Here is a 14,568-nt window from a genome sequence, read left to right on the forward strand (position 1 = left end):
ATGCATTATCTGCTCCACTTACCACTGACTTTCTTTCTTTTTTCTTCATCTTCTTTTTTTCTTCCTCTTCTCACTACCAGATGGATAACTCCTCTTCATTTTCCTTCAGCTTCATTTCCAACTTGCAGAACGATGAGCACCACACAGGTTTAAAGGAGCTATATGTAAGAAATCTAAAGCAAATAGTCGTAAAATCCTCCTAATATGTCACAGAGACTAAAGAATAATGTTCATATAACATACTGATCTCACCGACAACAATAGTACAGCCAGAATATTCGCATTTAAAAAACATTTTTGCAGTCTGCAAATCATGTTTATGTTGTGAATTTGTGTTTTGGCCTGTTGCGCCACCCACCACCTACCAGTCACACAGTCAGTAGAGTCTCAGCATCAGTTACAGTTACGACTGAGCTACAGCAGCACGGCAAGCAGCATTAGCAGTGTCCCCAGTACATAGCATGAGCATAGACTGTATAAGAGCATGAGCAGCCGGCTTCTCCTCAACTGCATCCCGGCAGCAGCGTTAGCAGCAGAGAAGTTGGACTTGCTCGAACGGTTTGCTGGAAAACCGAAGACCAAGGACACGGCGACGCAGCCCTGCCACGGCAGCCGCCCGTGGGCAAACAAATCAGTCTCCAGCGTGCTGCTGTCCAGCAACCTCGAATCTGTAGGGGAGGGGGAGCGGACATGACTCGCGGCAGTATTTTGAATTTGAGTGCAGTAACTGTTTTGGCCACATTCTTACATACAGCGCTTTTAACGTGAAGTGGGATCATGGGATTGACGTGGGGCCCCTTTCGGGGGTTTCCTCCTGAGATGTGATGGCAACTCGCCCGGTGTTTAAGGGGGAGGGGGATGCGGTCACTGCGGCTCCCTTTTGAGACATTTCGGTAAAAACAGCCCTCGGGCCCCTAGTCTCAGGGGCCCCCTATCGGCTCGGGGCCCCAAGCAGTTGCCTGCCTTGCCTGTTCACAAGCTGTGCGTCTGTGCGTGTGTATTGGAACACGGACTGTTTCAAAGAAACATGTTGTTCAACAAGGAAACCGAAGCAAAAGAGACATTTCACTACAGTTTCCAGATTGAATGACATGTTTCTTTGAAACTGAGTGTAACGGTGTATGTTGTGTAAACATGGGCTTTTAATTTGGTATGTCCAGCGACTGGCAGTGTGTATTTGCATATTAGCTAAATATTGAGTTTCACCAAGCACATTTAGATTTAACATTTAGATTTAACATTTATCTTTAGATTTAGATTCAACATTTAGATTTAGATATAACATTTAGATTTAACATTCAGATTTAGATTTAACATGTAGATTTAGATATAACATTTAGGTTTAACTGTGACATTATATTTAACATATTTCAAATATTGCTGTAAATGTGGTAAAAAGTGAAATTCTCACCACTTTTTTAAACGTTGTTTGAAGCTAAATGTGGCAAAATGTTGCTGTTAATTTCAGTGTGAGCCACTTTACAAATGGCACCCCATAGTTGGGTGGGTGTGTGAGGTGTTACCTAAATACCAGCTATGTGTATACAAACCAAATTCTGGCAGATCTTGTTTTTCTCTCATACTTGCTTTAGCGATGTAAACTTGTGTTTCTCATGCCCATAAAGCCCTTTTGAGTCGCATTGAATCCAACCCTGCAGTGTTAAAAGACAATGCGCCTGTATGCAATGGCGGTTTTAGGGGGGGGCCAGCAGGGGCCAGTGTCCCCGTAACTCTGAGTCCGCCCCCCCGTGGCCCCCCTGCTAAGGAGTCGGAGGGGCAACGCAGAATGCGGAACTGAATCGTCTCAACAGGTTGCTAGTCGGACCACTTAAAGCGGCGCACCCACCGAAAACATCAGTAGAGAATTGTGTGGCTGTATTTAAGACAACTCTGAGCCTGCACGGCAACACACAGTACCATTGAAGTAAGCCCTGAAAACTTTTTCTGTCTCATTTGGCTCATGGTAGTGACATGTCACATCATGTTGGTGTAGCGATGAAAAATATGACCCAGAGTTTTCATGGGTGTTTTATTCGGAAAATTGACTGGATACTCTCGTCTTTTCTGCGCCTGACTTCCTGTTTGACTCATCTGGTCTGTGCAAATTGACGTGCCGTCGCGCGGCATCTGTCAGAAATAGACCTGGTGTGTGTTTTTTGTTTTTAGCAGAGCGGAGCGCCGAGCCGCTTTTAGGCCACAGCTGGTGGAGCAGCTTACATTGACTTGAATGGCTGCTATTAGCTCCGGCACCCGTGCCTTGGCTAGATCGCGCACGCCACGGATCCAGTGGGTTGCCATAAATGGGCCTGTCCCAGAGGCATTCAACTACCAGAGGGCTTTTGAAATCTTCTTTTTGAAGCTGCGTAAAATTAAATGCTCTGATTCAGGGTGCCATACTTGCAAAAAAGTCTTACCTTTTGTTTTCTTTTCGTATTGCGTATTTTGTATTGTTTTGCGTATCTGTAACTGTGTTTGTGAGAAAATTTTGTCTGCACATGATTTGAAATAATAAAATAGGCCTCCAGAGGCAGATCAGGACGTTAGTCATTTTTCTTTTGATTACTGAAATGTTAAACCACTAATCCTTAGCCGTATTTTAAGTGTAATCCTTCACCATAACATACCGCTAGAGTTTTTGTCAGTAAAAATAGAACATATTTCACACATAAAAAGCACAAAGATGTTGAAATCTAGGCATATTCTGCCATCATAACTTGGCTCTCAGAATTCACCAGATTGATGCCTTTAAATCAAATATATACAAAATTATATATATTATTGTTCAGACTTAGATATTTGACCCTACTTGTATGTGCCCCTGTATCAAAAGGACTGGCCCTAGCTTGGCCCCCTCATTTAAACTGGCCTAGAACCGCCACTGCCTGTATGCTTAATACAAGAAAGCACTGAAGGCACTACTGTTTCTGCCTAAAAACTAAATGCAGCCCTGGTGTGGCTGCAAAAGATAAGTTGTTTGCAAGCAGCCAGATGGTGCAGCTGATTGGACTAATCTGATATAACTAGAGCACTCCCCAAGACTGTATGGCTGCAGCCTGGAGCCTCCCCTCTCATGGCTCTGGTATCATGACCTCTCGTCTGGTGATAAAGAAGCCACGCCCCCCGAGCTTCTAAATTTCAGAATAAAAGCTCGTGCCTGACACTACAGTTGTTTTAAACATAATATTGTATTTCTAAAGCTCGCGCCTGACACTATAGTTGTCTTAAACATAATATTGTATTTTGTAAAGCTCGCGCCTGACACTATAGTTGTTTTAAACGTTATATTGTATTTTGTAATGTATTTTAGGAATCCTGGTAGATTTTCCTGGTAGAAAAGTTGTGTTAAACATATGACTGCAGCCTGGAACCTCTCGTCTCACGACCTCTCCTGTGTTAAACATATGACTGCAGCCTGGAACCTCTCGTCTCATGACCTCTCCTGTGTTAAACATATGACTGCAGCCTGGAGCCTCTCGTCTCACGACCTCTCCTGTGTTAAACATGACTGCCGCCTGGAGCCTCTCGTCTCACGACCTCTCCTGTGTTAAACATATGACTGCAGCCTGGAACCTCTCGTCTCACGACCTCTCCTGTGTTATACATATGACTGCAGCCTGGAACCTCTCGTCTCATGACCTCTCCTGTTGTATTTTAGGAATCCTGGTTGAAAAGTTGTTTTATACATAGTATTGAATCCTCTTTGATGTACTGTTGCTTTGTGTTGCTTTTACATGTTGTCCTTTCATAAAATCATTCTATTTTTTTATGTAAAGCACTTTGAGTTGCATTTTGCCTGAAATGTGCTATACAAATAAACTTGCCTCGCCTTGCCTCAGTGTTATTGTGTGTCTCAGCTTGCAGGCTCTGTAGATATCTGCCTGGCACTGCTGCTTGTCCTGTTCATGTGTTAGTTGACACACACATATGCACACATACATGCACGTACATTCACACTACAGGATAAGTACTTGTCATAACAATTTCCCTGTGATGTGTGAAAGGAATATATAATACATATATAAAATATATAAATAAAACGAGTCTTTTAAAGAATGCAGCTTTTTTTTATTTCTTTAGTCAAAACATCTAGACTGCAGCTGGCAGAACTGGCTGCAAAATCCAGGGTGGGGATCCTCAGAATGAATCCCCCGGAGCTCTCCCAACTTCCCACGTCCAACATAACCTGTGGGTATAGCAATAACAAAACAAAAGCATATTCATGTGCATGGTGTTAAGATTTGTTTTTGTTGCAGACACAAAGTCATTTTACCTGGTAACATTTGAACATTTGAATTCTGTTAAAAGCACAGTGTGAATACCTGGCATGCAGCTCTTAAATGTGCAGTTGCACTGAGCGCAGTTTTGTACAGAGTACATAACGTTAGGTATTAGCTAAAAAAAAACGGTAAACGCTAACGTTTCTTCAAATAAAGATGTATGTGTTAACCCAAGGGACACGTAGTATCATCTTACGTTTCAAATGCAACGTTACAAACTATCCGGATGGTTAAAATTGTAAAGTTAAGAGTTTAACCGTTTTATTTTTTTAAATGGATAGTAAAAAAAAAAACTGGTCTCTTTGGGAATTTACCTGTAACGCCGCTGCCATCTTCTTCTTCTTCTTCTTCTCCTCTCGGTTTGATTTATTGGTGGCAAGAGTGTCAAGAAATCACGAATTTGCATTTTTGACCCTGTAGACTTGCTGTTGTACACGCCCAAGTCATGACACGAGAGGTTATGAGACGAGAGCCATGAGACGAGAGGCTCCAGTCTGCAGCCATACGAGCACTCCGCCAAGCAGCTCGGATTTCCCGCCATTTTATTATTTTATCCACTTCGCTTCAACCGATCACCACCAAAATTTTATCATCTGTTCGTTGTCCCATTATCAACCTTTCCTGAAAATTTCATCAAAATCCGTTCAGAACTTCTCGAGTTATTTTGCAGACAAACATACCAACGCCAGCGAAAACATAACTTGGAGTTTTATACCAGATGCAATTTTATGGGCTTGGCATGCATCCAAGACGGCAGTGACGAAAGGGAGGAGCCACCTTAGTGCAATAGAAAGCGACCTGCACTTTTGATAAAGAAGAGAGTTCAAGTATGAACTCTGGACAGCTGTCAAGTGACGAAAGGCTTTTTCTGAACAAACATGAAGACCTTGATGCTGTTGTCTCTCTTCTGCCACATTGCATCTCCAGGTAAGATCGCAGATTATATTGTTCTTTAAACACATTATGAAGCTGATCATCAGTAAACGCGAGTTTGGTGACTGGAAAATTCGAGAAGACGAGGGGCTAAAAGAGAAACTGAAAGATACATTATACATACATTTTATACTTCACAATCACAATAGTGGATTTCATGTCAGGTTTTAGGAACATTTTTGTTAGACGACTAATATGCAGTGTTGTTAATGTGTGTACTTATTCCCTATAGGCCTAACTGTTTCTCTGTACATGCACGTTTATATGTACAGTAAGCTATTTACATAATAATTGCCAAATAAAAGACATGTAGGCCAACAATGTGAAATTTTCTCCGATTTTAAACAGATATTTTACATTTTAGTTCATCCTATCTGAAAACTAAAACACTAATATTTAAAACGTAGGCGAGATCGATTTTTGTGTTTAGTCGGTGCAAAATAACACTTTACAATAAGGTACACAAAATTAACAGTAGTTTCCTCATTAGTTCCTCAGTAACTACTCTAATTTTGTGTACCTTATTGTAAAGTGTTACCAAATGCATTTTGCATGCTCTTACCATTTGTAACTTCTTACAGCAATTACCAATAACCAAAGCTGTTTTCCACCCAGATCTTACTAAAATGTTGTTTTCACTTTTGTTGTATTTATAGTGGTGCAGAGAACAGCCTCACTCAGAACTGTAGAAATGAGGAATCACATAAGCTGGTGGATTCACTCAGTTATTTCTCTGTCTCCCTGAGCAGATGGTTTTTCTTTGTTCAAAACACTTAACTGTACACTCATCCAACTCAGAGCTCAGTGAGAAGCTGCAGTACAGGTGTTAATGTCTCATTGCTTCAGCTATCAGTGAAGTTATCCTGCACCCTTTAATATTTTAACAAGGTCTGAGTTTAAACTGATCTTCAGTTATTAATGTACATTAACAGTTGAATTGATTGCACGAAACATAAATAGGTCAGACTAACATGAATATGACATTAAAGAAATACATCACCCACAAAGTGACCATTAAAATATGAGTTAGTCATGCTGTGTTATCTTGAATTTATGAAGAAAACTTTGTTTTGCAAGCATATTGATTGATTGATTGCTTGATTGGTGACCACTTTTAGCAACTATATCTAAACATCTGTTTAAAAACAACTCGTGTAGTGTAATCCATGTCTCATTTATCCAGTTGTATGCCCAGTACATGTGCATTTTAATCAAAATGTTAAGATTTAAAACTGAACTGAAAGTTATTTTTAATTAATTTTTTTTTTAATTTTATATACTTTATTAATTCAATCTTTTCACTCTGTTGTCAATCAGTTACACACAGGTCCATCACACATATGCACAAACAGGACCTATACATGCATTAAGTGGAGAGATCCTCCACCAGGTGAACTGGCACCTGTCCAGCTACCAGTCCACGTTCCATATTTTGGTCGGACGGGGACTTGAACAGGCGACCCTCTGGTTCCCAACCCAAGTCCCCTATGGACTGAGCTACTGCCGCCCCAATGTGTCTGTTATGTGCTCTTCAAAGTCTGACTCCAATACTCTTTACTGCAAAAATGCATGTGTTTGGGTATTACTGAGCATAAGACTGGACAAATGGGTAAACCTGAAATATACTGCACTAGTTGGGTGAGAGTATGTAAACTGATTTGATTTAGTTGTGCTGTTGTTAAACGCAGCCCGTAATCAATAAATCAATATGTTTGCTGTTTTCTGTGGAGGCATGACAGAAAAACAAAGTTTACCTAATGAATTCAAGGTAACCCAGCATGATTAGCTGATATATAGATAGTAATGTAATAGAAAAGTATCCCCTAATACTAATGAAACAAAAAAGAACACTAATGGCAGCTCAGTTATAGCGACCCCACACTCTTTCCATGTGTTCACAGTCCTGGGGACCTGAGACATGAGATTAGCAGTGAGACAGTTCTCCCTCTGTGAGTCTCTGCACCCTACAGTTACCCATAATGCACCACCCTTCTCCATGTGGGTTTGCAGAGATGCGATGTGTTTTGTTTAACCACTACATTTCCTGTTTCAGTCTGTCTGCTTTTAGTAAACAGGCTCTGATAAACAGACTGCACACTGCCAACAGAGCATCAAACAGAAATGGACAAAAGGAAGCAAGTAGCTGGTTGAAGAAATGGGAGCATCCAGCAGCTAAAGAGACAGATATTTTTCTAAGAAGCTGGTTCAGACCAAAGTCGGAGCAAAAAGGACAAAAAAAGAGTGTAAACACAAAACAGCCTAACTCAAAAATGTTTTTTTCCTACAGTGAAACACTCCCTGGAGTTCATGCTCAGTTATTCCCATGGAATCAGAGACATCCCAGAGCCGTTGCTTTGGTTGATAAAGTTCAGATGGGTTACTGTGACAGCAATGGACAAGTACCTCAGGCCACAACGGACTGGATGGATAAATTAATCCAAAAGAAACCTCAGCACTTGGCGTGGTACACTACTATCTGTTTGGGTAACCAGCACACCTTCAAAGCCACCATAGAGAATTTGATGCAGCGTTTCAACCACACTCAAGGTATGTGTTCACTCTTTACTGATGAAATGTTTTTCATCTTCTCAGACAGGAAGTTAAAAGTCTCTCTCTCTCTCTCTCTCTCTCTCTCTCTCTCTCTCTCTCAGGTATTCACATTTTCCAAAGGATGAATGGCTGTGAATGGGACAATGAGAGTGATGAGGTCAATGGTAATCTTCATTTTGGCTATGATGGAGAAGACCTCATATCGTTGGACCTGGAGACAGAGACATGGGTCACTCCAAAACAACAAGCTGTTATCACCAAACATGAGTGGGACAGAGATAGATATAGCAGTATATTTTGGAAGAATTCCCTTACCCACAAGTGCATTGAGCGCCTGAAGGAGTATGTGGACTTTGGAAAGAGCTCTTTGCAGAGAACAGGTATGGCCTGATGTGATTTCATAGACACAAAATGCCTCCTCAGTTTTAAATGTTTATTCTTTAATAATACAGTAGTACCACTTTTGAGTATGATCGCCCTTTTATGAGTTAACTGTGGTCACCCAGTCAGTATTTAGTTAATGTCACTCTCAGTTTCTCGTTACTGGCCTGATAATCTACCACTCAGTTTGTCTGTTCAGTGCTACATTGCACTGAAGTGTACTTTGAGATTTGTGAGACAGGATGGCTTGTGTTTGACAAACTTAATTGAGAGTCTAAGAACCAGCTCTCTCCACCTTCTTTTGGAAAAATGGAGCTCTGTAACATTAGGACTTGGGCTCACAGGCTTTGATGAAAGAACTTGTTTGGATTCTGATTTAAAGTGGAAATTTGCTTAATTAAGCGTGACAACCATTGTTCGTTGTTATTCTGGGGACTCCGAGGATACTCACATTTTAGTGTGCAGGGTTTCAAAAGCGTGTTTATCCCCCTTCTCATACTTTGTGTTTGTCAGGAGGCCCTACACTTCATTACCATATAGTAAAATTGGTTCAGTAACAGGTGGGAATATTTTTAGCCAAGATCAAGTTGGTAAAAGTAGGTGTTTAGAAATTGCCCTTTATTTCTCAGATTATTCACTTCCAAATTGTAACTGCCTGTATTGGTCTTTTTTTCTCTCCTCTCTCTTTCTCCTCTCTCTGTGCAGACCTTCCCTCAGTGTCTCTCCTCCAGAACGTTCCTCTCCAGTCAGCTGCCACGCTACAGGTTTCTACCCTGACAGAGCCATGGTGTTCTGGAGGAAAGATGGAGAGGAGATTCATGAGGACGTGGACCACGGAGAGATCCTCCCCAACCATGATGGATCCTTCCAGATGAGTGTTGACCTGAACCTTTCATCAGTCCCACCTGAAGACTGGAGGAGCTACGACTGTGTGTTTCATCTTTCTGGTGTGAAAGACAACATCATCACCAAACTGGACAAAGCAGTGATCAGGACCAACTGGGGTAAGACTGAGATCAGACGACATGAAAATTGAAAAACACACCTGGTTTTTGTTTTGTTTGTTTGTTTGTTTTAGGTGTTGTTTTTTAGTGTTTTGTTTGTCCATTAAAGCTGGATCATAACTACAGAGATTGTGCCCAAAAGCATTTGTTATTAATTCAAATGCAGACGAGTTGTTAGGAAGTTAACTCTTGGCACTGGTTTTTAGAGCTTAATCTTAAACCTCAGGCTAACAGGGTGGTTCAGATTTAGAAATTCATATCCTGTTCTTCATCTTATTTTCATAGTTTTTGAAACAACAACTTGGGTGACTGTAGTCTGTTGTGCACAGTTTTCCAGTCAGAGAAACTGCAGCCACTTCTCACCGTTTGATAATGCATTTATTTACAAGCATGCATTTGTTTCCAAACATGATGGGGTTGGCAATCTTAGCAGTACTAAATTATGTTTGCAGGTATACTGAATGAATGTTATACAGTTGTGGTCATTATTTCTATTAGTTCTGATAACACTATAGTCATCACAGTCATCTTAGAGTAAACATATTAATCTCCATCCAGTAGTAGAGACAAAGTGTGAATGTTCTGTTGTGGTTCCAGTTTCTCCCTCACACTTTCCTGCTGGTGCTGTTATTGGAGTTGTTGTAGGACTGCTGCTGCTGACACTCTGCATCACTGGACTCTGCATCTGGAGAAGGAACAATCATGGTGAGATTTCTTTCTCCATCAGTTGATTTAACATGCAGGTTCAACTCAATGATAAAATACATTATGTTTTCTCTGAGAAAGGATAAATGTTTTGAAAAAAAAAGTGTGAGCTGGCTGATGGTTAGTAGTTTACAGCCAAAAGAACATAGAAGTCCTCATCAGATGTACTGTATATACTGTAGAAGGGCTGCTCTCTACCTTAACGTTCAAAACAGATCTGTGAAATATACAAAATATGCAGAAGAGTTTTGTTTCTTCACGTTTAATTCTGTAATCTCTCATCTGTGTTTTCAGGATTCAAACCTGCAAACAGTAAGTTTTCCACATATTTGTGTTATTATTCAGATTTTAATGTGTCTGCTATTACTTCCTTGTTAATATTAGTAGTCAATCATATATTTCCAGTCCTATCTCTAACAATTTCAGTTTGAATTATTTCACTTAATCCTCTGCCTCTAGCTTCAGACTCTTCATTGTCGTCAGACAACACTTCAGCTTCTAACTGATCACAGTGATTAGGTTTTTGTCTCATATAATGTGCACGTTCCAGAATTTACAAAGGCAAGCTACATAAAGAAACATTTTCTCGGTGATTGAGCCAGATGGAATTGCGGGCACACATTTGATGCCTGTCAGGCCAGAAATCAATGGTGGTGTATCAAAGTATTCAGGTCCTTTACTAAAGTTAAAATATCAACAAAATGATTTTTAAAATACTTTATTACAAGTGAAAGTCCTGCTTCTTAAAATACTACTTAAATAAAAGTACTGGACTGAATCTTTGCTTTTAGTGAAATATATTCTGACTTCTTTGGGTTTCAAACACTTAGATATAATATTTTTGGCCAAATACCTGAATATCAACATTGCAAGGATATTGTAGGGTTGACTATTAGTGTTTTCATAAAATATTTACACAATGAGATCTGTGATAAATAATCCTCAGTAATGTGGATATAATGACTAAGTGGGTGAATGCAAATAATAGAACAGCTAGAACTGTCTGGTGAGTTCACCCAGCTCTATTTTCCACCACTGCCATTATTTGCTTAAATCACTGAAATCAACAAACCTTTATATGGGACAGGCCTTAAATTTCTTTCACACAAAACTGTTGCCCAGCAAAGATCAGGAAATACAATCAAATTGTTTATTTAAACCAGTATGAATATTACTTGTTTAAAAATTAGGCTTCAGAGAACATATCAATAATGAATCATTAATTTGATCCAGCTCCGTCTAAAGGAATATGAATAACTTACAGCAGGGTAATCAAGGAATGGACACATAATTAATTTGAGGTAGCCAACAACCTGGTTTTATAAGAACATCTATTAAAAAATGAAATGCTTGGTAACCAGATTAAGCATCTAATTGAGACAGGTGTTTATTTGTCAAAATGTGTAGTCACACTGGGCTAGTGAAAAGGACTGGACGCTGGGACTAAGCTTTTAATTGAAGTTCTACTGTATGTAATTTGTCACCCCTACAGGATAAATCAGACTGCCAGGCATGAACTGATTTACACTGCAAACATGATCATTGAAGTGGCAGTCAGAGCTGACAGAAGCACACCTGTGGAGGAAAATCCCAGCTATAAACTCTTGTCTCTCCATTGTGTCACAAAATAAAATACTTCTTCTTAGTGCTTGAACATAAATCACAGAATCTATATTCTCTTTTTAGCTACTGTAGCATTCTCTCCCCCAAAAAAACCCTTTAACAGGGAAAAAAAACGGTAGAAACCTCAGGAAGAGCAACTGAGGAGGGATCCCTCTTCCAGGACGGACAGACGTGCAATAGATGTCGTACAGAACAGATCAGCATAACAAATTAACAGTAATCCACATGACACAATGAGACAGAGAGAGAGAGAGAGAGAGAGAGAGAGAGAGAGAGAGAGAGAGAGAGAGAGAGAGATGCAGGTAATGACAGTAGCTTACAACAACATTATTGAAAGTAATAATATTATAGTTATAGTTCTGGCTACTGTGGTACAATATGTTGAAAGTATGTATTAATATCTGGCAGTATACATGTGTGACAATAGTCATATGTGTATAATAACAGTAGAAGTATGACTAATGACTAATGATGGCAGCAGCAGCAGGAGGCATCTGGCAGGACCACGGCAGCAGCACAACCACACACGTCACGCTGTCCAGGCACCGCTGTGATATGAGTTAATCTGAGAGACAGTGGAGCACAAAGGCTCCGGAGAAGAAGCCGAGTTAGTGACATCCAGAATGGCCGAGTTAGCAAGATGCAGCAATAGAATGAGAGAGAGAGAGAGAGAGAGAGAGAGAATGTTTCCTGTTTTTAGAATCTGTTATTTTCTTAAGTACTGCACCTTAAATTGCTTGTGTGCCTGTGTAGTTTGAAATTTTATTTTATATTTTATTCATTTTTGAATTTGTGTTCATTTTTAATCTGTTAATGATGACGATTGATAATGTTGTAAATTGTAATTATTGTAATTATGTAAAACTGTAAAAACAATAATACATCTTTCAAAAGAGAGCAATCAGGACAGTACACAATGTGGGATACAGGGAACACACCAACACACTGTTGTTAAAGACATGCAATGAAATTTTTCGATCTGGTCAAATTTAAAACTGCAATAATCATGTTTTACAAAAACAACGTGTTTGTACAACTAGGAAGAGTCTGGGTATATCATTGTATGGGGTGGACTGGTGGAATGGGCTGCGTGAGTTGAAACAAAGCACAAATATAAATACGTTTTAAAGACTATACAAAAAAAATATATAACGTACATATAAATAAAGTTTTACTTGTACCTACTCCTTTTCGGACACTGTTATCTTTGTCTTGTTTGTTTTTTGGTTTGAAATGAAGTCATTAATCGTTCAGTGTTTGTTAATGTGTTATCAGCTTCCACAGTAGCCTAAGTGAATCTGCAACAACAGCCAATTCACATTAAACAATATTTTAGTTTTGGATTCATGAGCAGATGCAACATGACAGAGCAGAAGCAACAAAATAAATATCAAAAGAGAAGCAGAAGTTTTTACAATGATTGACAGTTTTGTCTTGACGGATGATGGTGGAAGACTTTACCTTTGACCCATAAATATCTTAATAATCTTGTTATGGCATTAGTTCCTCTACAGAGTCAATAAATCGTGTAGTTGGTAACTGAAAATGTTAAAGTACATTTACTTAAATACTACACACAAGTACAAATTTGAGGTATTTCCACTTCAACTGGACATTTCTATTCTATGTTACTTTATATTTGTGCTCCACTACGTGTCAAAGAAACTACTGTATTTTTAATTATTTCATTTTATCATTAATATATTGTTACTTTACAGATTACATGTTGTAAGAAAAGATCAGATAAAACTTTTAATACAGAACTGACGTCATGGTCTTGATGGTCTGACATGGTTTAATGTTACATGGTGTTGCTTTCCTTAAATGAAACGGGAGCACCACCCCCTAGACTTCCTAACATTTGACTTAGACACAGAGTCATGGGTGGCTTCAAAACCACAAGCTGTCATCACCAAACACTTCTGGGACAGACAGAGAGCCAGAAATGAGCTTTGGAAGAATTACCTCACCCAGTTTTGTCCTGAATGGCTGAGGAAGCATCTGAACTTTGGGAGGAGCTTCCTGCTGAGAACAGGTAGAATCACATGACCTGACAAAGTTTCATGATGAAACAACAATGTACATAAAAACACTGCAGTCTGTGATATTCAGTTACATTACAATGAATATGAATTGTTCTGGGTCACTGTTTTTCAGGTGATTGTAAAATTGAATTGCTCTTTCACAGTTTCACTGTGAGGTACTGCTCTACAGGAATTATTTGGCGTCTTTCACTGGACATGCAGTGAGTTTTTACAGAACTTGTTTTGTCCAGTTTGTCAAATTCATGATTAAATGTTGGTCCCAAAATCTGGCTACCATAGAGAATTATTGGTTCCAAAACAAATTGGAAGATTTTTAGCCAGATTGTAATTGGAGTGTGAAATTTAAGATTTCTTCTAATTGTCCCCTTTTCCCTGTCAAAGGATCAGTGAAGTGCTCGATGTATTTATTACTGAGTACAGGCCATGGTCCTGACCTGACGTTAGCCTCCTTACTGTAGAAACTTACATTCATTAGTTCAGGGTGACACATAGCTTTACAGATATAATGAATGTTTTCAGGCTATCGATAAATTTTTGTGATATTGGAGCCCAGAGCGAAAAGAGGAGGGACTTAGAAAAGGTGTGTTGAGGGTATTTTTGTGTTCTGTTGTAGCAGAGTTTAGTAGAAATCCAATCCGGCATTTATTCATAACATTTTGGTCATTGATAAAACTAATACGCCTCAAGTGTTTTATCCTGAAAAAGCTTTTCCAGGTTAAAATAATAATAAATCAATGTTATTTATTCCATGTCAGAGTACAGCCAATTTAAATTTAGTGGTCAGCCCTGTGATAGTTTGACGGCCTGTTCAGGGTGTACCCAGCATCTCGCCTAATGTCAGCTCCATTTGTTATTGTTTATTTGTGTTGGTTTTCAAATTTTATAATAATGCCAATTTATCAAAAATAAACATTAATTTTGTCTTCAACAGGCTTATCATCATCATTATTTTAGGGAAACATTTTGTTAAGAAAAAAAAGACTGGAGGAGGTACGACTGTGTGTTTCATTTCTCTGGTGTGAAGGATGACATCATCACCAAACTGGAAAA

General features: G+C 39.2%; 1 pseudogene; it reads left to right on the forward strand.

Annotated features, from left to right (window-relative positions):
- The first annotated feature begins 4,817 nt into the window (after positions 1–4,817).
- On the forward strand, positions 4,818–12,658 carry LOC125906165 (major histocompatibility complex class I-related gene protein-like; annotated as a pseudogene).
- Positions 12,659–14,568: the final 1,910 nt, after the last annotated feature.

This window comes from Epinephelus fuscoguttatus, linkage group LG18 (genome assembly GCF_011397635.1).
Source record: "Epinephelus fuscoguttatus linkage group LG18, E.fuscoguttatus.final_Chr_v1".
Taxonomy (NCBI): domain Eukaryota; kingdom Metazoa; phylum Chordata; class Actinopteri; order Perciformes; family Serranidae; genus Epinephelus; species Epinephelus fuscoguttatus.